The 20,793-nt window shown below is 46.2% G+C and overlaps 1 pseudogene; it reads right to left on the reverse strand.

Moving 5' to 3' along the window:
• Positions 1-18,785: 18,785 nt before the first annotated feature.
• On the reverse strand, positions 18,786-19,256 carry LOC108178510 (dolichyl-diphosphooligosaccharide--protein glycosyltransferase subunit 4-like; annotated as a pseudogene).
• Positions 19,257-20,793: the final 1,537 nt, after the last annotated feature.

Raw genomic sequence — 20,793 nt, forward strand, 5'->3', positions numbered from 1 at the left:
CGATCCAAAGCCAGGAGTCAGAAGCCAGGATTCAGGAGCTTCCTCTGGGTCTTCCCATGTGAGTACAGGGGCCTAACGACTTGGGCAATCTTTCACTGCTTTCCCAAGCCATAGCAGAGAACTATATCGGAAGTGGAGCAGCTGGGTCTCGAACCGGTGCACATATGGGATGCCTGCACTGCAGACTGCGGCTTTACCTGCTATGCCACAGCGCCGGCCCAAAAACCCACATTTTAAAGTACATAACTCAGTGGTTTTAGAATATTCATATTTAGAAATCATCACCTCTACTCAATTCTAGAACATTTTCATGACCCCTCTCAAAAACCAGTACCTGTACCTGTTAGCAGCCACCCTTCATCCTCCCTTCCCTGGTCACTGTCAACTACTAATCTACTTCCTGCTCTATGGATTTGCCTATACTGGGCATGTCACACAAAAAATGGAATCATACAATTTGTAGCCCTTTGTGTCTGGCTTCTTTCTTGGAGCATAATGTTTCCAAGATACACGCAAGTTAAGTTAAGTTAAGCATAACTATTTAACTACTATTTAACTATTTAACTACTGAATTATAGTCCACTGGCTGTATAAACCACATTTTGTTTATCCACTGTAAATTTATGGACATCTGGGTTGTTTCCACTTTTAGGCTATTTTGATTAATGCTCTCATAAACACCCATATATAAGTTTGCATACACATGCAAGTATTTTTTCCGTTCTCTATAATAATCTAGAGTGGAATTTCTTTTTTAAAAAAGATTTATTTATTTGAAAGAGTTACAGAGAGAGGAGAGGCAGAGAGAGAGAGAGGGGTCTTCCATCTGATGGTTCACTCCCCAGTTGACCGCAACTGCCAGAGCTGTACCGATCCGAAGCCAGGAGCCAGGAGATTCTTCCGGGTCTCCCACATGGGTGCAGGGGCCCAAGGACTTGGGACATCCTCCACTGCTTTCCCAGGCCAAAGCAGAGAGCTGGATCGGAAGTGGAGCAGCAGTGTCTCGAACATCATATGTGATGGCGGCGCTTCAGGCCAGGGCATTAACCCACTGCATCACAGCGCCAGCCCCTGCCAAGATATTTTTCAAAGCCAGTGGCTGTGGTACAACAGTTGTTTTCTTTATTTCCTTGGGAAGATTGGAGTTAGGAACATGATATGGTTTCAGCTCATTCGCCTTGTCACTGATTGGCTGGCTAGCCAGTTGGCTAGGCACAGCCCCATGCCACCAGTCCGTCCAATGACAGCCAGATCCTCCTTCAACCTCTTCAACACCTGTGTTAAGTTTATGTTCAACTCCATTATGGAAGGCGCACGCTTCTCTTGATTGCAACCTCTCTGTCAAAGTTCTAGAAGGTAAGAGATCAATACAGGTATCTCCACCTTCGGAAGTTTTGGCTCCGTCTTAGAGCTTCCACTTTAGTTTTTGCTTTTCTGCTTTGCAACTCGTTTTCCTGATTGCCTACCTTGAGGACTGCCGGTTTCCAAACCAGGCATAGAAACAACAGCCTCAAAGATTGTTTAACCGACTCCCATCTTGCATAAGGTCAATTTCCTAAAACCAATCCCTTATTAGATAAGGATCCTGGTGATTCTGCTTCTTGGGCTGAACCTTGGCTAACACAGCAATGAAACCATCTGTGTCTGTTATTGAGTCTGTCCATTTTGGTTATTGTACTTTTCAGTTCCAAAATTTCCATCTGATGGTCCTATATGTTTTTGTTTTCTTGGCTGAGACTCTCTATGTTTTCATATGTTTCGAGCACGTTTATGCTTGTTCCCTGAAGCATTTTGGGGATGGCTGATTTGAAGTCCTTGTTAGAAAATTTCAACATCTGTTGACATCTGGATTTGTTTGTGTTTTCTTGCCCTGGTTGAGATTTTCTTGGTTCTTGGCATGCTGTGCGATTTGGTATTGTATCCTAGACATTTGGGATATGTCACATAAGACTCTGGATATTATTTATTTAAGTCTTCTTTCTTAGTAGACCTTCTCTGATATTGTGTTGGGGGGTGGGGTGGGGAGTGTTTCCTGGCTACAAGAAGGCAGTGATGAGGAGCCGGCACTGTGGCACAGTGGGTTAAAGCCCCAGCCTCAGTGCCAGCATCCCGTATGTATGCAGATTTTTGTCCCAGCTGCTCCTCTTCCAATCCAGCTCTCTCCTATGGCCTGGGAAAGCAGTCGAAGATGGCCCAAGTCCATGTGCCCCTGCACTTGCATAAGAGACCTGAAATAAGCTCTTGGCTCCTGGCTTTGGATCAGCACAGCTCTGGCTGTTGCGGTCATTTGAGGAGTGAACCAGTGGAATGGAAGACCTCTCTCTGTAACTCTTGCTAATAAATAGAATAACTCTTAAAAAAAAAAAAAAAAAATAAGAAGGCAGCAATGAAGGCCCAAGTTCCCCACTCAGTCACCATTGACATCCTGGGTAGGGAGGGCTACTTCATTACTTCTGGCAGAGGCGGGAACCAGAAATCTCCAAGGACCCCTCCCTGGCTGGGAGGGGAGGGGCACTTTGTCATTGCTCCCCATGGGCCTCTACTTGGGGAGGGGGCTCTTGCTGTGGGTGATAGTTAAAAGTTCCAGCTGCCCGGCCGGTGCCACAGTTCACTAGGCTAATCCTCTGCCTGCGGCGCTGGTACTCTGGGTTCTAGTCCCAGTTGGGGCGCCAGATTCTGTCCCGGTTGCTCCTCTTCCAGTCCAGCTCTCTGCTATGGCCCGGAGTGCAGTGGAGGATGGCCCAAGTGCTTGGGCCCTGCACCCCATGGGAGACCAGGAGAAGCACCTGGCTCCTGGCATTGAATCGGCGCAGTGCGCCGGCTGTGGCGGCCATTTGGGGGGTGAACCAATGGAAGGAAGACCTTTCTCTCTGTCTCTCTCTCTCTCTCACTATCTAGTTCTGCCTGCTAAAAAAAAAAAAAAAAAAAAAGTTCCAGGTGGGGCTGGGCTGAGAGAAGAAATATCTTGTTAACAACAACCTGTCAAGTGTGAACATCCAGGCTTCCCACTCCGCTCGCGCTGGCAAGGAGAGCAGAAAGCCTATCATTTCTCCATGGTGTTTGGCTGGGATTTTTTTCTACAAGCTTTCTGTCTTGCTAGGTTGTCTCTTCCCTGCTTGTTTGGCTAATGCAAGCAAGCCTGCCCTGAGATTTATTTATTTATTTATTTTTGGTTGTTTGTTTGCTTTGTGGTCTACTCCCATTGGCATTCCAAGTTCCTGGCTTCTCCAGCACCTACTGTAGGCATAAACGGTAAAGAGAAAATCCGGGAGCTCAGCACCTTGTCATTCCTCAGCTCTCAAGCTCCCTAGTAGCCATCCCTCCTTGCCCCCGTCCCAGCCTTCCTGTGTTTGTTTTCTGTGTAATGATCAGAGCTTTAGCCAGTCATAGACCACATGATGACACTGCGGGATTGTGATCCCACAAGGTTATAATGGAGCTGAAACATTCCTGTGGTTCACTGATGTCATAGTTGTCTTGACACAAGGCGTTATTTATGGGTTTGTGGTAATGCTATGGTGTTATCACTGTATAAAACAATAACATGCAATTATGTACAGTACATAATAATAATAAATGATGATGTTACTGGTTCATGCATTTACTATAATGTGCTTTTTTTTTTTTTTTTTTTTTTTTTTTTTTTTTGACAGGCAGAGTGGACAGTGAGAGAGAGAGACAGAGAGAAAGGTCTTCCTTTGCCGTTGGTTCACCCTCCAATGGCCGCCGCTGCAGCCGGCGCACCGCGCTGATCCTGGCAGGAGCCAGGAGCCAGGTGCTTTTCCTGGTCTCCCATGGGGTGCAGGGCCCAAGCACCTGGGCCATCCTCCACTGCACTCCCTGGCCATAGCAGAGAGCTGGCCTGGAAGAGGGGCAACCGGGACAGAATCCGGCGCCCCAACCGGGACTAGAACCCGGTGTGCCGGCGCCGCAAGGCGGAGGATTAGCCTATTGAGCCACGGCGCCGGCTATAATGTGCTTTTTAAAAAGATTTATTTATTTATTTGAAAGTCAGAGTTACACAGAGAGAGGAGAGAGAGAGGTCTTCCAACTGCTGGTTCACTCCCCAAATGGTCGCAATGGCCAGAGCTGAGCTGATCCGAAACTAGGAGCCAGGAGCTTCTTCCAGGTCTCCCATGTGGTTGCAGGGGCGCAAGGACTTGGGCCATCTTCTACTGCTTTCCCAAGCCACAGCAGAGAGCTAGATCTGAAGCAGAGCAGCCAGGACTCAAACTAGTGCCCACAGGTGTGCCACACAGCCAAGTACTTAGTTGGTTATACTGTTTAAATTTGTGTAAGTAAACTCTGTGATGTTTGCACATTAACAAAATCACCTATCAATGCACTTCTCAGAACATGTCCCTGTCATTTAGCAATGCATGGTTGTACTTGGCAGGGAGAAGTCTTTCCATTCCGTCTTGGTTCTGCTGGTTTTCCTTCCTTCCTCCTTAGTTCTTCTTCTTCTTTTTTCTTTTTTTTTTTTTTTTTTTAGCATCTTAAAATGGAAGCTTGGAACCAGTGTTGTGGTGTGGTGGGTTAAGCCACTGTCTGAAATGCTGGCATCCTATACGGGCAATGGTTCGAGGTTCGATTCCCCACTGCTTCATTTCCAATCCAGCTCCCTGCTGATGTGCCCGAGGAAGCAGCTGAACATGGCTCAAGTGCTTGTGCCCCTGACACTCGTGTGGGAGACCCGGATGGAGTTCCAGGCTCCTGGCTACATCCTGGACCAGCCCTGGCCCTTGCTGCCATCTGGGGAGTGAACCAGATGACAGATTTCTCTCTCTCTCCCCACTCTGTAACTCTTTGAAATAAATAAATAAATAAATATGCTTTTAAAAGACGGAAGTTTAGATTCTTAATTCATCTTTCTTTTAAAATATTCAAGTTAATTTACCTATAAGTTTTTAAAATTATTTTTATTTCTTTGAAAGACAGAGTTACAGAGAAAGGTAGAGCCAGAGAGAGAGAGAGGTCTTCCATTCCGCTGGTTCACTCCCCAAATGACCGCAATGGCCAGAGCTGAGCTGATCCGAAGGCAGGAGCCAAGAGCTTTTTCCAGGTCTCCCATGTGAGTGCAGGGGCCCAAGGACTCGGGCCATCTTCTAATGCTTTTCCAAGCCATAGCAGAGAGCTGGATTGGAAAAGGAGCAGCCGGGATTCGAACCAGCACCCATATGGGATGCCAGCGCTTCAGGCTGGGGATTTGACCCACTTCGCCACAGCGCTGGCCCCAAACTATAAATTTTTGATTAGCACATAATATTTATATATTTTTATTGGGTACACTGCCATATTTCAACACATGTATAAGGTATAATCTGATTAAATCTGGTAATTAGCATTTGCATTTCCTTATCTAGCTTGAAATATTCTCTGATTTCCCTTGTGATTTTTTTTCTTTGAATCATGAGTTAATCAGAAGTATGTTGTATGAGTTAAATACTGGGAATTTTCTAGATGTCTTATTACTATTGATTTCTAATTTAATACTGTTGTTGTAAAAGAATATATTTTGTATGATATTAATTCTTCTAAATTTATGATATTGACACTTGTTTTATGGCCCACCATATGGTTGGTCTTGATGAACATATATTAATTCTTCTAAAGTTATTAAGACTTGCTTTATGCTTTTTTATTAATACTTGCTTTATTTTTATAGCATATATTCTCTCTTTCTCTATATATATGTATATAAAGATTTATTTATTTATTTGAAAGGTAGAGTTACAGAGAGAACTTGCATCCCAAGCTTAACCTGCTATGCTACCACGCCAACCTCATTCTTCAGTTCTATTACCTTTACTGATCTTTTTTGGATTACTTGTTCTGCTGATCACTTAGAAGGATGTAAAGGCTCTCAGTGTGACTGTAGATTTGTTTACTTCTCCCTTCTGTTCTGCCCATTTTTAATTCAAGTATTTCAAAGCCCTGTTGTTAGTATATACACAGTAAGGATCGTGTGGCTTTTAGAGGAACTGACCTTTTCGTCATGGTCAGACACCTTCCTGTACCAGTACTCTCGGCTTTGGAGTCTACACTGTCGGATTTTAACACAGCCCTGCCTCCTTTTTTGTGCCGTGTACATTCTATCGTTTCTACTCTTTTACTTTCAGCCTATTTTGTTTGTTTGTTTGAAGTGCGTTTCTTATAAAGAGCTTGCTTTTTCCATTTAAAAAATTGTGATATATATATATATACATATATCATACATTGCACCATTTTAACCACTTATGCTAGGCTGAATAATATTCCATTGCATGTATATGCCTCATTTTTTAAAAAGATTTATTTAGTTATTTGAAAGTCAGAGTTACACAAAGAGAGGAGAGAGAGAGAGAGAGAGAGAGAGAGAGAGAGAGGTCTTCCATCTGCTGGTTCACTCTCCAATTGGCCGTAACGGACGGAGCTGCACTGATCCGAAGCCAGGAGCCAGGAGCTTCTTCTGGGTCTCCCACATGGGTGCAGGGGCCCATGGACTTGGGCCGTCTTCTACTGCTTTCCCAGGCCACAGCAGTGAGCTGGATTGGAAGTGGAGCAGCCGGGTCTCAAACTGGTGCCCATATGGCATGCTGGTGCTTCAGGCCAGGGCATTAACCTGCTGTGCCACAGCACCGGCCCCATATACCTCATTTTTGTTTATCCATTCATTCATGGAGGGACATCTGAGCTGTTTTCACCTTTTGGCCATTGTGAAGAGTGTTGCTGTGAACAGTGATGCACGGTTTGCATACATGTAACTTTAAGGCGAATAGTCTGCTAGATTTCAGTAGTGACGTGCATTCTCCTGTGGTTATCATTAATACTCTTCACCATGTATTTCCAGCTTTCTGCCTGCTGGAAGTGCACTAAGATTGCAACTTCTGGCTCTCTTGTGGTCCTATAGGGTCACATGACCAGTTTTGACCAATGAATAGTAAGAAACTTCCGCATCTGGACCAGAATATTTTATTGCTAGTGCAAATTCCCCCTACCACTGTAACTGTGACAACATTCAAGACATGGCTGACCTGTCTCCCTGGGTGCCAGAATTCGGAGACATGTAATAGAGACCACAGCTCAAAGATGGTATTTAGAGATGGGGCTTTTAAGGAAGTCATTGTAGTTAAATAAGGTTGTAAGGGTAGGTGCCCAACCTGATAGAGTTAGCATCCTTATTAGAAGATACAAGGTCATAGGAGGACCTAGCTAGATGGCACATGTTTTTAAGCCAGGAAAAGCCCTCCCCAGAAATGGAATTGGCTGGAACCTTGATCTAGGATTGCCTGCCTCTGAAACAAGTTCACTGCTGTTTAAGCTATCCAATCTACAGGAGCCTGACTGGCAGTAAGGACTTGACCTGGTTGTTAGAAGACACTGAGAGTTTAGGGTTACTTATTACCTTAGCATACCTGAGACTATCCTGATTGCCAGAACTCTCTGACTGATGAAAGGGGATAAAAAGACTTATTGAAAACAAAGGGGCAGGTGCTGGCGTGGTGAATGGTGGCTCAAGGACTTCAGTTCCTGCCACCCTGTGGGAGATCTGGATGGAGCTCTGGGCTCCTGGCTGGCCTGGCCCAGTTCTGGTTGTTGCGGCCATTTGGAGAGTAAACCCCTGGATACAAGATCTCTCTCTGTCTGTCATTCAAACAAATAAATAAATACACCTATAAAACAATAAAGAATCTGAAGCTGATCTGCTTATAAAGGCAACTTTAATATTTGTATAGCTGGGACTTACACACCTTGATTTGAATGACAATCAGATAGGAAGGCTTGAACAGTCTGGTAATATTCCAGAAAGGATAACAGTAAGTTTTATCAGGTCTGAGTAACTAAAGAAACATTTACAAATAACCTTGACAGAAAATGAAGGGGAGGATTTTAAGATACAGCACAGGTATAGAGTTGAGTCCTATTTCTCAAGATAGATTAGGATTTATGTTCTTTGCATCTGTGATCTAATGTCTGCAAGAACATTTTGGTTTTCTTTTAGCTTTCTAAATTGACTCACTATCCAACATGCTGATTTTCACAGCACCTGAGTAAATACACTTTTATGTTGAAAAATGATTTCTTTCCCAGCACCCTGCCTGCCCTGGGGCTATTAACATGTGCAGTATCTGCTGTGGCCAAGATTATCCAGCCAACACTGAAACAGAAATGGGATGAATGGAGACCAAGTACCTCAGGAATATGCAAAGATGAGGCACACGCTGGAAAAAAATATTTTCCTACACATATCTGATAAAAGACAATTATCTAAAATATAGGAAGAACCCTTAAAATGCAACAATGCCAACTTAAAATGCACAAGAGATCAAAGATGACATATGAGGCCAGATGGCAAGCGAGCACATGAAAAGGCATTCAATGTCAAAAGTCCTTGTAAGTTAAAACAATGCAATTTCCCTACACCTATTGGGAGACTTAAAATCCAAAACACTGACAGCCCCAAACCCTGCAGTAGGGTGTGGAGCAACAGGAACTCTCATTCATTGTTGGTGGGAATGCCAAATGGTATAGACGCTTTGGAACTCAGTCTGGCAGTTTCTTACCAGACTAAACATACTCTTGATCCAGCAGTTGTGTGCCTAGAGGTTGACCCAAGTGAGTTGCAATCTGAGGCTCAGCTGTGACCTGGGTGATGGCTTCTGCAAGATCCTAATGGGTCCCACGCTGAAGGCAGCCGTTTCTCAGGATTCCTGCCATTACATCAGGAGAGGCTAGGTTCTTCCCACAGTGCTGGGGTGGGATGAAGAGGAGGAGACAGGCGCACATCTGGCCGTGGGATGATTCATCAGTTCGCAGTGACCCCTTTGCGAAAAAGCCAGAGGAAAGGTGCACTCGGAGCTCTGTGGAGCACTCACCCTGTCGTGGCAGGGGAAGTGACAAAAGTGAAAAGAGACCCTGGGCCAAAGTTGCAGGTGCAGAGAAGTCATTCTGAGCAAGGAGCTGGATGCAGGAGTTCAAATTAAACAGAACAGCAAGGTGCCACAAAGGAGACGCAAAACAGCAGGATGGGATTTGAAAGGGAAAAGTCAAGCTCTAACTCCCCCCCTCCCCAGATCGTAACTCAATTATAATTCAGACGCGCAGACATACGATAAATAAACTCTAGAGGCAGAGTCTCACATGGAAATGGAGAGGCAGTTTGCTCAGGAAACTCGTATTTCCTGCTCACTTTGTTTGCTTGGAAAACACAGGAGAGCTGACCATCTGGGGTAATTAATTCTAGGGTAAAAATGTCAGAACCTGGGTAAACAAAGATTAGCACCGAGATAACAAAAATAAAGAGGAACCAGGAGCTAAAAAAGAAACCAAGTCCCAGCAATTCAAAAGGATGGAATTCTGGGCACAGTCTAGAAGATTCCAGAGACAAACCTGTCGTAGCCTCAGTTAACTTTCTGAACCAGAGTCCCGGAAAGGCTCTGATTTTTTTTTTTTTTTAAATATCTCGGGTTACAGCTTAATTTCTGTAAAACTTTTGCAAAACAAACGGAAAGATCTGCAAATCACATATTTAAAAAAAAAGACTACAAAAAAACCCTTTTCCCTTTAAAATTCTACAACTCAAAGCCACCAAATCTAAAAAGTTAAATGCACGAAGGTAACCGGCTCACCAGTGATTGAATCTGACCTTGGCTTGAATGCCCTGTCACATTAACGTCCAGAAAGTCCACAAAATAATGTGGAAGGAAGGCTGTCGGTGTTGGTGTGAGCGTCTCAGGTGCCTCTCCCGGCCCTGGCCTTCTCTCTGTGCTAACTCATCACATTCCGGTGCTTAATCTCAAAAAACCCAGCTGGTCACAGAACCTCAGAAACACCAGGCGAAAATGTTCCTCTTTATCCCACAGCTGCAGAAACACAAAGCCACATCAGGATCTGCGAAAGCCGGGTGTGTGTGTGTGTGTGTGACGGGGACACGACAGTCACCAAAGCATTGATCTCGGAGCCCCCCATGTCTTCTCACTCTCTCCCAGCAGGGGACGGATGTGGGCGCTCAGGGCAGCCCAGGCCTGGGGGGATCCAGGAGAAGCAGGAAACAGAGCAGTATGAGATGACACTTTCGGTACAATGCACAGCAGGGGTGGAAAGAGAACTTCAGTATGAGCTGATTCCATCACCTCTTATTTCCCCTAAGCGACAATGGCAGTGCCTAGACTGGCTGACAGTCCGAGCTTCTTTCCACCATCCCACATCAAATGAGCGCAACCGAGAAAAAATTCATGTGCTTGGACCTGATGTCACCATACCTGAGCTGCACAGGGAGTTGGGACGCCATTGTGTCCCAGGTTGGACATTTTTATCCTGGGGATAACAGGGAGCTGGTTAGAAGCACTACCCTTGGACTTAGAATTTGAACTGTGGGGTAAATTAACTTTTTTGAGTTTCACTTCCCTCTCCATAAAAAAAAAATGGAAATTAAGTCTTTAAGTTACTTCATCTACTCAAACTCATTTCTCTAGCTCCAATCCACTTTGCAGGATGGTAAGGATTAAATAAGAAAACGCATTTAGTAGCGTGGAGTCAATAGTGTTAACTACTGTTCTGAGCAGCGTTTTACTTCCAGAAGATTCACCAGGCAAGGTGTCTCCTAACCAAGCAAGAAACATGGGCTGGGGGTTAGGGTAGAATTGCATTTAGTGTCACAAAGAGGTCAAGATGGATTGGGACTGAGACAGGGCCTTTGGTTTGAGTGACAATCGGGGGATTGCCCAGATGACCTTTGAGTGGGTAAAAAAAAAAAAAAAAGATACCATCAAGCATTTTTTTAAAGCTCTTTCACACAAGGGCTGGAATGCTTTGCTGGAGAACAAATGTCCTTGTCTCCGTGAACAGCTGTGGAGCATTTGAGGACACAACTAGTATTCCCATTGCACTTTGGAGGCCGGGGCTGGGGAGGAGAGCCTGTGCAGACCTCCTGGGAGCTGGCAAGGGCTGGACTCAACCTTGAAAGGTGAGCACGTCCTCATCCGAGGCACCAGGACCAGCCTGTGACGTGGCATGTAGCTGTGCATGGGAACAGGCAGAGAGGTTGTGGCACAAGGCACAGAGCCCTGCGCCACTGGTAGGAGCCAAGATGCAGGACCAAACCAGCACAGACCTGGAGGGGACTTGCCTGGCTGGCGGTTGTCCTGCCTACAGCTCCCCTTTTCTTGTTTCTTGGATGAGAAGACTTCTCCTCCTTTTGCTGGTCACTGTGGGTGGACTGGACTGTGCAAAAGCTCAAATTGGAGACAGAGTGGCAGCCTCCACCCTAAAATCACAGGGACACTCTTTCATAAATCTTACCACCGCTCTACGGAGTTGTGGCTATTATCATGCCCATTTTTAGGAATAACACTGGGGACTTGTTTGAGATTATATTTGTCTTTTTTTAAAACTTTTATTTAATACATATAAATTTCCAAAGCACAACTTTTGGATTATAGCGGCTTTTTCCCCCCATAACCTCCCTCCCACCCGGAACCATCCCATCTCCCACTCCCTCTCCCATCCCATTCACATCAAGATTCATTTTCAATTATCTTTATATACAGATTATGTGTCTATTTTCTATGAGGAGCCAAGCTTGAAGCTTATGGAATAAAAATGGTACAGGCTCCTTACTTCATTGTGAAAAAAAAATCTTTAGCCCACTCCCCATTTTTTTTTTCATAGAAAAATTGAGATCCAGAGAACTTGTGATAACAATTTCAGAGATTAGCCTTAAAAATGAAAACCTTTGTAATGAAGAGATTCTTGGAAAAATAACATTCCTTTCTCCTGTATACTGAGGATGGAGAGACATCTAGACAATTAGACTAGGCCTCATAGTCTAGTTGGACAAGTGATTAATATCTAAGGAATATCAGTTTGCTTCTCTTATGTAAAATGGGGCAGTTTGCATGTTTGTAACTGGTATCAAGTATTTTTTTCAAAACTTTGTCTCTGCAAGTGTTATTTCAACAGAGAGGTTTTTCTCAGTTTTTCAAAGCTTTACAAATTGTTGCCACACCTTACAAAAATTATGTCTAGGGGCCAACATCCCATACTGAAGTGCTAGTTTGAGTCCTGGCAACTCTGCTTCCAGCCAGCTCCTTGTTAATCCACTGGGCAGGCAGCAGAAAACGGCCCAAGTACTTGGGTCCCTTCCACCTATGTGGAAGACCCCAGTGGAGCTCTTAACTCCTGACTTCAGCCTGGCCCGGCCATCGCAGTTTGAGAAGTGAACCAGTGGATGGAAGATCTCTTTCTCCTTCTCTTGGTCACTCTGCCTTTCAAATCAATCAAATCTTAAAAACAAACAAAACCTCAGTAAATTGAATGTGTGTCATTTAAATTGACAGCCATGATCTAAGCCCAGTGTTCTTCCACTGCACCAAAGATGGGCATAATGGCACAACCAGCTGTTTGTTTGTTTGTTTGTTTTTCTTTCGCAATTAGGCTGCCTTTTCTATTCCTGTTGCTACCCAGTGCAAATAAGAAATTTTTAGTAACAAGTCATCGGTTCACATTTTGTCCAAAACCATTTTTTCCTTTTCTACACGTTATGGACAATTCTTTCATTTAAAATATTTACAAACAGAAAAAGCTGTTCTTTTCACTATCGATTTGTAGATGCCCAACTCTGGCTGTTACAGGAGTTTGAGTTGTGAACTGCTCTCCGCCATAGCAGAGAGCTGGTTCGGACAGGACTAGAATTGGCACCCAAATGGGATGCCGACACCACAAATGGGATGCCGACACCACAAATGGAAGATTAACCTACTGTACCTCAGCGCTGGCCCCTCTCCTCACTATCTTAATAGCCTTTTTCTTTCTTTTTTTTTTTTCAAAATTCTTTTTTTTTTTTTTTTTTTTTTTTTTTTAATTTGAAAGACAGACTTACACACAGAGAGAAAGAGAAAGATCTTCTACCCTCTGGTTCACTTCTCAAATGGCTGCAATGGCCAGGGCTGGGCCAGGCCAAAGCCAGGAGCCCAGAACTTCAACTGGGTCTTCCATGTGGGTGCAGGGGCCCAAGCATTTGGGCCATCTTCTGCTGCCTTTCCAGGTGCATTAGTAGGGAGCTGGATCAGAAGTGGAGCAGCTGAGACTTGAATTGTTACTCATATGGGATGCTGGGATCACAGTCAGTGGCTTAACCCTCTGCGTCACAACACCGGGCCCTAGAATCATTTTTTAAAAAAGTGTTTAGAAATCAGACTTCATTTTTTTTTTCCAGATGGACATCCAACCGATTTGGCACCAATTTTTGAACACTTACCTTTCCATTGATGTGAAGTGTTACTTTCATTTTAAGTTCCTGATAATGTGTGTCTCTGTTTCTGGCTTTTTCACATTCTGACCACAGAGATGCATATGCATATATTCAGAGTGGCCTGGATGGTAGCCAATTATAGATTGCAAGCATGCACTGCTTCCATCATTTGCTGCCATGCATACATGCGGGCCCAGTATGGCCACATCTTCTGAGCTTGTACGAGGTGCTCGAGGTTGAGATTGTTATATGAAAGCTCTAGTTTTTAAAGTGATGAATTAAAAAAAAACATTGTGTGGATAAAATGTTTTTGCAAGCTGAGAGCAGTCTATGATGCACCTGTTGGTGACCACTATACAGATAATAAAATAGGATAATGTAGAGTAAGGCCAGACTGGTTCCAGGAATCCACCTCCAGTTCTTGCCCACTGCCCATGTGGAGCCGAAGAGGAAAAATGAGGGAGTGGCTCCTGAAATCCTGGGCTATTTATGGCTGCCCCTTAGGAAAACAAGCTGCATGGTGTCTCTTCTCACGTCTCACCCAATGAGGTGATGGTGTGAAGCCTGGCTTGCCAAGTGGCCAGGAGGTAGAAGGTTAGCCTGGGAGAGGGGACAGTGACATCCTCACGTCAAGTTAGACCTCCCAGTTCTTGCCAGACTGAGTTACAAAGGACAATGGATCGGAAGCAGAATGGAAAGTGGCATGCTGGCCAAGGATTCAGCAAGATTTTGGCCCCCTTTAACAAGATGGAAAATGACATCACATCCTGTCTAAAATAATGCAGCTTCCCTGGATACCCTCCAATGCTTTTTTTTTTTTTTTTTTTTTTTTTAATCTGAAAGGCAGACAAAGACAGAGACAGATCTTTCATCTGCTGGTGTGTTCCTCAAATGCCTGAAACAGCTGGGGTGGGAGATAGACAAGCCCAGACGTCAGTCTGGGTCTCCACGTAGGTGGCAGGGACCCAAGTGCTTACGCCATCACCTCAGGGTGCACATTAGCAGGAAACTGGAATCAGCAGTGGGGCCAGGACTTGATGTCAGGCGCTCTGATCTGGAGTGTGGACATCTCAAGTTGTATTTATTTATTTATTTTTTTTGACAGGCAGAGTGGACAGTGAGAGACAGAGAGAAAGGTCTTCCTTTTGCCGTTGGTTCACCCTCCAATGGCTACCGCAGCTGCCACGCTGCGGCCGGCGCACCACGCTGATCCGATGGCAGGAGCCCAGTGCTTCTCCTGGTCTTCCATGGGGTGCAGGGCCCAAGCACTTGGGCCATCCTCCACTGCACTCCCTGGCCACAGCAGAGAGCTGGCCTGGAAGAGGGGCAACCAGGACAGAATCCGGCGCCCCGACCGGGACTAGAACCTGGTGTGCCGGCGCCGCAAGGCGGAGGATTAGCCTAGTGAGCCGTGGCGCCCGCCTCAAGTTGTATCTTAACCACTGTACCAAAAGCCCACCAATTCTACCTCCAACACCAGTTAGTCAGAAAAGAAATAGCAAGCGACAGAGACCTCCAATCTCACGTGGACGATGTAAGCTGCTAGTGGCCATGGCGAGCCACACTGCAGACCCTCACCGTCCACACAGCAAGCCCTTTCACGTGCATCTTGTTGCTTGTGTCTCATGGCAACCCTGGGGTAGGGGTGGGGGCAGCATCAGGCCTTGCAGAAGGGCAATCAGATGGCTCTGGGGTATGCAGGAAGCTCTGTGTGGAAAATGAAGGACTGCAGGCCCTTTGTCCTTCCCTGTGCCCACCTTTGCAAAGTCGTTTATTCATTGAACTCACTGAACCCTCTCATGGGCCAGGCACTTTCTTTGACACCCTGGGCACAGCAGCACACAGGTCCTGGGTATTGCCTTCTCTTTGTCTGGCTCAGTCTTCCGTACGCCGAACCATGACCCAGACTGGACTTGCCTTATTCCTCTCCGGTTGCAATAGTGACCTCAGGCCAACTTTTGTGTTCTGCTCCCGAGATCTTGGTTGTTTCTCTAATTATTGGCCACTTCCTGGAATGCAGTGACTTGTGCCAGGAACATAACATGCTTTTTTTTTTTTTTTTTTTAAATGCTTGAGGCATAGATACTTGTTAGACTCAGACACAAATTCCAGCCATGCCTTAATTCTGACCCACTTTTAAAATGTTTCAGGTGGGTCTCACAATTCCCTGTGCGTCCACTCCGACAGCAGGGATGGTACATACCCAGCAGTTCCTCTTGAAGAAGGAAATAGTGCCCAGCTGGGGAGGTGGCCAGTCTCTAGGGCATTGTGCATCAACTTCTTTTCTTCTCATTACTTTTCCTTCATCTACATCCTTTCTTCTAATGCGTCCACCTCTTGGTGCCTGTGTCTGAGAGGCAAGGATAACGGGATTTACGTAGGACAGTCCCACCAGCTCTCTACTTTTAAGACCATGCCGATTCTGGTTTTGAAGACAAACATATTCTTGTATTCTTGTGGAAGAGAAGAACTGTGTCTCCTAAAAAAACATGTGTTCGAGTTTAAACCCCTCGTACCTGTGAATACAACCTTACCTGGAAAAAGGTCTCTGTGGATGTAATAAGGTAGGCATCTTGAGATGAAATCATCCTTGATCAGGCTCCAACAACACGACTTTGGTGCCCAGTGCTGTCTGTATGGGAGACAGAAAAGAATGCTCATGGAGGCACAGATGTGAAGGCCATGTGAACGCAGAGGCAGATTGGACTTCTGCTGCTATAAGCCAAGAAATACCAAGGACTAGAACCCTGTGTGCCAGCGCTGCAAGGCGGAGGATTAGCCTAGTGAGCCACGGCGCTGGCCTGCTTTTCCCTTTTGAATAAGGCCTACGGTGGGCAACTCCACCTGAGCGTGCAGGCCCCACCCCTTTCCCCGGGGCCTCTGGTGACAGTTCTCAGAGAACCGCCTGATGCCCAGGACACCTGGCGGAGCACGCCCCAGCTCACTGTCCTCGTCCACGCCGGGTGTGTCTGCTGCAGTCTCAGCCCTTGCCTCTGGCCTCATCCAAAGGCGGCTTTCTAGCTGTCCTTCAGTAATGATGAGCTCCTCCTCTGTTTGCAAGGCAGCCACAGCTTCCTGGGGGCAAGCTTGAGGAGTATAGTCCAAGTCTGGCTTTACAACCAAACATTGCCTCGGTTGGACTTTGCTGCAAGGAAATGTCGGAGGCCTGATTCCTCAGCATCGAGGAACCACAGGCCTTCAGCCCAGTGATGTGAGTGGTTACTGCGCATCCAAGCGTTTACCATGCTCTGGATAGCATGGCTGGCTTGCTCCAGGGCGCTCAGGCCTTGACCAGGGTGGTACTTACCAGAGAGAATCTTTAGGTCTGGCCATACCTCACTGAGCTCATTAACCACCTGGTTTGTGAACTCTGCACCACTGCGGAGTCTAACACACTGCGCGTACTGAGAATTATGAAAATGTCCAACAAGACCCTGACCACTTCATGAGCCTGCTTGGTTTTTAGAGGCCATAAAATAATGAACTTGGTCAACTGGTCTTGGTTATACAAAATAAACTTGACTTCGCCATCTGCATTTGACAACGTGTCAAATATCTCGACTTGGCATCTGGAGTCCCTGTCCTTGGGTGCAAGGCCTCTCTTGGGCACCAGGTTCTCCTGGTGGCACTGTTTACACAGAGTCAGATATAACATGATGACTTCTTGGTGACATTTTCATATTTCTCATGTGTCCGCCCACCATGTCCAATATGGAGATGTGCATCATGAAGAATGTCAAACAACTCTTTTTTTTTTAAAAAAAGATTTATTTTATTTCATTTGAAAGATAGCGTTACAGAGAGAAGTAGAGACAGAGAGGTCTTCCATCTGCTGGTTCACTCCCCAGTTGGCCGCAACAGCCAGAGCTGTGCTGATCCGAAGCCAGGAGCCAGGAGCTTCCTCCAGGTCTCCCACATGGGTGCAGGGGCCCAAGGACCTGGGCCATCTTCTACTGCTTTCCCAGGTCATAGCAGAGATCTGGATTGGAAATGGAGTAGCTGGGACTCGAACCAGCACCCATATGGGATGCCAGCACTGCAGGCTTCGGCTTTACTCGCTACGTCACAACACCGGCCCCAGATTTATTTATTTGAAAGTCAGAGTTACACAGAAAGAAGGACACACACACACACACACACACACAGGTCTTCCAATCACTGGTGCACTGTCCAATTGGCCGCAATGGCCAGAGCTGAGCCAATCTGAAGCCAGGAGCCAGGAGCTTCCCCCAGGTCTCCCACATGGGTGCAAGGGCCCAAGCACTTGGGCCATCTTCTACTGCTTTCCCAGGTCATAGCAAAGAGATAGATCAGAAGTGGTGCAGCCGGGACTCAAACTAGCGCACATATAGGATGCCAGCACTGCAGGCAGTGACTTTACCCACTATGCCACAGTGCCAGCCACAGGGGATATTTTTAGGTCATGGTTTTCTCTCCCACAACTGTACACAGGATTAATAAATGAAGACTGAGACCATGTTCTCGTAACTGTCCACTATTTTGCCCCCATAGCAGTCTTTCTGGGAGGCTTCGAATTTTTGTTCAGATCTTCAAACACTGCTACCTTTTGAAACGACACTGGCTACTGCCACAAGGACTATTCCTGGGGCTTGGGCTAAAGAGCAGCTTCAGCAGCATTGGGAAGAGATGATGGGGATGGGGGGCACCGGGAGCAAAGGCACCTCAGTCTAAAACAGCCTGAATGTGACCCACATGAATAGTCTGCGATCCTATCCTGAGATGTCTGTAGGCTTGGCTTGTTTTGAAACAGCCTGAGCTGGAGCGCTTCATATTTCCTGAATGATGTGGATGGTCTAAGTGAGCCTGAACACCCCAAGGCTGGGAGTCACTTCAAGCTGGTGCAGGCTTGAAGACTCCCAATAGGGGCAGCAGGGTCTGCTCCCAGTCATGGATGTATGGTGCCTGTGTACACAGAGATCTGTCAGGAGACTCACCTGCTGAAAAGAGACACTCCACAGGAAGCCCCTGTGTCAATACTGGGGAATCCCTCAGGGAGAGAACCTGATATGCAGATGTCTCAAGCAGGATTCCACAGTTAGAATCCCAAGATACAAGATGGTGAGGAGGCCAGGGGAAGACTTCACAGGATGATGTCAGGATTCCAACATGCTTGAACCAAGATCCCTTGGATCCTGACCATCAGATGCAGAGCTGAAGGGCAGTGCTTCAGAGAAAGTTGGAAACTCTTTTTTTTTAGATTTTTTTTTTTTGACAGGCAGAGTGGACAGTGAGAGAGAGAGACAGAGAGAGAAAGGTCTTCCTTTTCCGTTGGTTCACCCTCCAATGGCTGCTGCAGCCAGTGCACTGCATTGATCCGAAGCCAGGAGCCAGGTGCTTCTCCTGGTCTCCCACGCAGGTGCAGGGCTCAAGGACCTGGGCCATCCTCCACTGCACTCCCGGGCCACAGCAGAGAGCTAGACTAGAAGAGGGGCAATCAGGACAGAATCCGGTGCCCCGACAGGGACTAGAACCCCGTGTGCCGGCACCCAAGGCGGAGGATTAGCCTAGTGAGCCGCGGCGCGGCCACTTTTTTTTTTTTTATAACTATATTTTTATATTGGAGGGGCATTGGGGAGCAGTGGGGGGAAAGCAGCCCCTAACTCTGGGCCCTAGTCAGTGGCAGCTTCTTGTTCCATAGGGTTAAGGAAGACTTTGAGGAAATAAAAGTTGTTTGGAAAACTCCAGGTGTAGTAGCTTTGCATGTTGTGATGGGCAGAGGGATGAAGTGTGGAGGCCCCTCACACCCTCCATCTGGCCTCAGACTATGTCCTGGAGCCCTGAGGGCGGAGAAAGCGCCACTTTCATTCTTGCTTCTTGGGGTTGCTGACGTAGTGATAGAGAACGACAAGCAGGAAGAGCAACACGCCAGAATGTTGGGGAAGATGGCGAGCTGCACGTCCGTGATCATCCTGCCCCGCCCGCCTCGGACCCTACACCGCCTCCACGCAGCGCAGAGGTAGGAGACCTGGACCGGAACTCCGTCGTGCCAGCTCCGGCCAAGCACGCCACTTGCGGCCCAAGATGGAAACTTTTAAGAGCTCTGAACAGGACTTCCAGGTACTGAAGGTCCCCATTAAAAGACCTTCAAATTCCTTTCCGCTGCATCACTTAATCATAGAATATTCCTGATTCTACTACACTACTGATAGTAGAACCACTGACAGCTTCCTTTTCAGAGGAAAAACAGAGAACCTATATTAAATGTATTGATAAGACACATCCAAATTAACAAATGTGAAGAACATGCATGGCAGATTTGAAGAAAATTGCATGTTTGCTAAATGTTCTTTAAGAATGGGTTCATCAAAAGGCTTCCATAGCCTTGGAAACTCATGACTGGAGCATAGGGAGATTACTGATGCCATAAACAGGAGTGTCAATTTGTAAAGTCAACAACAGGAGTCACTGTGCACTTACTCCTCATGTAGGATCTCTGTCCTTAATGTGCTGTACATTGTGATTTAATGCTATAACGAGTACTCAAACAGTATTTTTCACTTTGTGTTTCTATGTGGGTGCAAACTGTTGAAATCTTTACTTAATGTATACTAAACTGATATTCTGTATATATAGAAAATTGAAAATGAATCGTGATATGAATGGAAGGGGAGAGAGAGCGGGAAAGGGGAGGGTTGCAGGTGGGAGGGAAGTCATCGGGGATTGGGGGGAAGCCAATGTAGTCCATAAGCTGTACTTTGGAAATCTATATTCATTAAATAAAAGTTTAAAAAAAAATAAAGAGAATTGCAGTGGGAAAAAAAAAAAAGAATAGGTTCAAAGGGCCAGTGCTGTGGCGCAGTCGGGTAAGCCTCCACCTGCAGCGCCAGAATCCCATATGGGCCCCGGTTCAGGTCCCGGCTGTTCCTCTTCTGATCCAGCTCTCTGCTATGGCCTGGGAAAGCAGTTGAAGATGGCCCAAGTGCTTGGGCCCCTGCACCCACGTGGGAAACCTGGATCAGCTCTGCTCCAGCCATTGCGGCCATTTGGGGAGTGACGGAAAGGGTGGATGGAAGCCCTTTCTCTCTGTCTCTCCTTCTCTCTGTAACTCTGCCTCTCAAGTTAAAAAAAAGGGGGTGGGGTGGGGTGTTTCAAAATCCTCAGTGCAAACTGACACTTTAAAGAAGGTTCTGGAAAGTCCGCAGTAAAGAAACTGGCTTGTTTCATCAACCAGCACCATTTAATCCCCGACATGGGACTCTCTTTCCCAGGGAATACCTATTACCATGCCAGTCCCAGCAGTCCTCAGAAGAGACTTGAACCATAAGGTTTTCAGTGGAATTCAGGAAGAGTACCTTCCAGATTCCCCACTGATCCCAGTATGTCTCTGGCCACTACCTGAAGCCTTCAGGGGATGGACAAAAAGGCAAACCCTTATTTCTATTCCCTGAAAGAATGAGGACAGTCTGGAAATAATTTATAACTAAAACATGTAAAATCTCCTCTGCCTTAAATATGTGAGATGGTCCTTACTATGCCAGGAAATTCTACAGCACAGCCAAGGACCTACACTTGGCTAACAGATATTGGTTGGTTCATCCAGT

This window comes from Oryctolagus cuniculus, chromosome 17 (genome assembly GCF_964237555.1).
Source record: "Oryctolagus cuniculus chromosome 17, mOryCun1.1, whole genome shotgun sequence".
In the NCBI taxonomy this organism is placed as follows: domain Eukaryota; kingdom Metazoa; phylum Chordata; class Mammalia; order Lagomorpha; family Leporidae; genus Oryctolagus; species Oryctolagus cuniculus.